The sequence below is a fragment of the Vombatus ursinus genome, unplaced genomic scaffold (assembly GCF_900497805.2).
Source record: "Vombatus ursinus unplaced genomic scaffold, bare-nosed wombat genome assembly UNPS02010193.1, whole genome shotgun sequence".
In the NCBI taxonomy this organism is placed as follows: Eukaryota; Metazoa; Chordata; class Mammalia; order Diprotodontia; family Vombatidae; genus Vombatus; species Vombatus ursinus.
The window spans coordinates 8,573,071-8,576,758 of record NW_020949971.1 but is presented as its reverse complement, the minus strand read 5'-3'; the positions used below and the strand labels follow the sequence as shown (position 1 = coordinate 8,576,758).

Sequence of the window (3,688 nt, the reverse complement as noted above, 5' to 3'; positions counted from 1 at the left end):
GGCTGGAGGTAGGAGAATCAGTTAGAAGGGTTTTACATTACAGTAGGCTGGATAAAAAGTTATAATGGCCTAGATGAGGGTGTGGCTGTGTGAGTGGAGAGAAGGGCACTGATATAACCTGTTGGGAAGATAGAATCAACTGATTGAACCTAAAGAATGAGGGCAAAGGAGGACGTAGTGATGACTCCAAGGTTACAAATATGGATGACTAGAAGGCTATTTTTTCCCTCAAACCTAATAGGAGTTTGAAAGAGAAGTGGGTTTAGGGAGGAAAATGAGGTCCATTTTGAAACTTTTCTTTGCTGGGATATCCAGGTGGAGATGCCCACCAGACATTTGGCAATGGAGGGTGGAGATCCTCAACTGGTATAGACGTGGGAATCATCTCGGTAGAGATCATTGCTAACTTAAAGCAATTTCAGCAGGGTGGCAGGATTGGAAACCAGATTGTAAGAGAATGGGATGTAAGAAGTTGGTAGAGAGAAGACTACTTTTCTAGGATTGTTGCAATGAAAGGGAGAAGTAATATTGGAAAATAGCTTGAGGGGATGGCAGTTCAAGTGGAAGGTTTGTTGTTTTAAATTTTATTGTTGCTTTTTTAAAAAAAATCTACAAAGTCAAAGGATATGAACAGTTTGCTGACTTTTCTACAGTTGTTTCTCATCATTTCAGAATATAACAACAATGTATTTGGATGCCTAGCTTCCCACAGCCCCTCCATAACTGACTTGATATAAAAGTACCACCAGGCTTTGTGATGCCAGCTTTGATGCCTGTCCCGTAGAGTATACTGTTAACTGTGCCTCTAAGAAACAATGGTAATCTCAGAAAGGTAGATTGAGTGCTTTCTTTAAAGACTGTGGGGAAACTAAGAATTTAATTTTTATTCCGGAGGGTTACCTATGACACTGTCCAAGGTACAGAGAGACAAAACTAGCAAGAGAACTTTCCTGAGAGACTAAATTCAATTCCTTTTTTTTGGGGGGGGGGGGGTATTTCTGAGAGACTTTGGTTGGTATCTTGAGAGAGCTCACTTGTGAAGCTGTTTCCTAGCATTAAAGAGGTCAGCCATTGCAGTGATACATAGAAGTGACTTTGGCTCTGATCTTTCTTTTAGGTAGTACACTGCAACTAATTACTTATATCTTTGTTTCATTGTCTGTTCATTGTTAAGAAATTATACAGCCAGTAACTGTCATTTATTTAAGCCTAAAAGATTAGGGAATTGTATCCAAACGCGGTGGCCCAGGAGTCTTGGTACAGTTTTAAGCTACTAAGTTTATGGAAAAAGAGATTTTTCCAGTTTATTTAATGTGATATTTTTAAGCTGGAGGCAAGAGGGGGAGCTCAGAGCTAAGTGATTAATTAGTGAGAGAAATGAAACAAGGTAGAGTCAAGTAGAAGGATTTGGGATGGGGGTGTGGTTTGGCATGGTTGTGGATGCAATTGACACCCATGTAGGGTACAACGTCAGGATCATTCTTCAACCTTCTACACTGTCCTTTATCATCTTGGCCCATTTACAAGGTGTGGAGTAAAAATTTAGGGGTGTTTTAATTCTCATTCTTCTTACTATTAATGATTTAGACCATGTTTTTACATGATTGTTGATCTTGTGCATTTCTTCAAAAGCTTAGGTTCTTTGAACTAAGAGAAGTGTGGGTTTGTTGGGTTTTTAGGATGAGAGAAGGCTAAGGGAAGCCCCAGGGAAGGAGCTTGTAGATAGATGCTGAAGATGAGGGAGAGGCAGGAAATTATTGAAAAAGTGTCGGCTCCTGGAGAAAATGGGAGGGGGTGACATCATCGGGAATGACGGGTTGGCCTTGGCAAGGAGAAGAGCCACCTGACCCTCAGAAAGTGGAACAAATGAGGAATGGATTATTGTAAACTTTCAGACAGTCCTACATAGCTTCTAATCATGAGGAATGAGGTGGCTCTGTTAGGTCAAGCCATAGACCCGAAAATAGCAACCAGCGCCTACAGCCGCAAGCCAGAGCAGCCCATACCCATGCCTGCTGCACCCCATTGGTCTGCTTAGCCATCCTGCAGGGATAATAAGGGCCATTACATGTCATCTTCAGAAATTGAGGGCTCTATATTGAAGCGGCATAGACTGATGGAAGAAGGCTGATCTCTGAGTCCGGAGATTCATGTGCTGGCTCTGATAGTGATCAGCTTTGTGACCATGGGAAATACATGTCACCTCCCTGAGCCTCAGTTTACTCATCTATAAAATGGGGGTGATGCACTAATTTTGTCACAGGGTTGTGGGGAAGTGCTTTGTAAATCTTATCACACTAAGAACATGTGTGTGACATTTAAAAAGTTCAAGAGACATAGTTTCTGGATAATTTAATCATTTTATTAATAAGGCTAGCATGGTTATTAATAAAAAGAGGTCAGTGGCACTCTCGAATGCCAAAGACCCCTCATGGCGGTAGACTTACAGTTTATATACCCTTGGAAGAGCTGGTGCACCTGAATGTGGCAATCAACTCTGATTGGTTAACAATATTATAATGAGAGGTGGGCCCTGTTACTATGAGGGTATTGCCAGTACGTGACTTGAATCACCCAAATCTTGGTCAAAGAGACTTATCAATTAATTTCCATGTCATCTGTCTGACAAAAGGAAGAATCCATATTTTCCCAAACCTGTCTTAGTAAATACAATGAGCAGGAATCCTTTCTTTAGCCTAAATTTAGAATTTATTTTACTGTCTGATTAAATCTTAGCCTGGGTAAGCATTTGCCCAAGATTTCCCACACTGGTTGAGTTCTGGATGATGAAGTAGAAAAGGGGAAAAACCTTGGTCCTGATTCAATAATTAGTTATTAATACAATAGAGAAATAATTTCTCTCATGTGAGTTATTAATATGTACAGGTAAGGCAATCGATCTCTTTTCCCTCAACCCTGCTAGTGAAGCTGAAATTAGGAGGGCGAGGCTTGGAGGTTGAGTATTTTTAAGAGTAAGAATGTTTGCCATCCTTAATTAGTCATCAGTTAATCAGTCAACAAATATTTATTCAGTGCCTGCTGTGTACTAGGCACTGTGCTAAGCTCTGGGGATACAAAAAAGAAGCAAAAAGTAGTCCCTGCCCTCAAGGATCTTACAGTCTAATGGAGGAAAGATCAAGCAAACACATATGTATAGGGAAGCCATATACAGGATAAATAGGAAATAATTCAGATACTACCTTCCACACCTGCCAGCTCTAAGTTGAATGCAAGCTCATTAACCTCAACTCTCTGAGTCCCACAGTTCTCTCATCTATAAAATGGGAACAATAACATTTCAGGTTTGGATGTGGTCTAGACCTGGGATTTCATGGGCATTGGGAATTTCATGTGTGGAAACTCCTTCTATAGATGAAGATTGACAACTTACAGTCTTAGAAAGTTGCCTGAGGACACGGAGGGGTTAAGTGACTTACCTAGGGTCTCACAGTTAATATGGCGGGACTTGAACCCATTCCTTCCTGTGTCTAATGCCTGCACTACACCACATTGTCTTTGAATACCTGGAGTGTTGCAGCATCCCTATTTCTAGGGCCTCCTTCAGTAGCTAGTGTTTGGATATTACCAATCCTATGTTTGGAGGGATGGATTACTTTCTTTCTTCTCTTCTCTCTCTCTCTCTCTCTCTCTCTCTCTCTCTCTCTCTCTCTCTCTCTCTCTCTCTCTC

At 41.0% G+C, this 3,688-nt stretch overlaps 1 protein-coding gene across 1 annotated transcript in view; it reads left to right on the top strand.

Moving 5' to 3' along the window:
- TRPC3 (transient receptor potential cation channel subfamily C member 3) overlaps positions 1 to 3,688 on the top strand; it is an 80,090-nt gene that overhangs the window by 46,579 nt on the left and 29,823 nt on the right. The window lies entirely within an intron of this gene.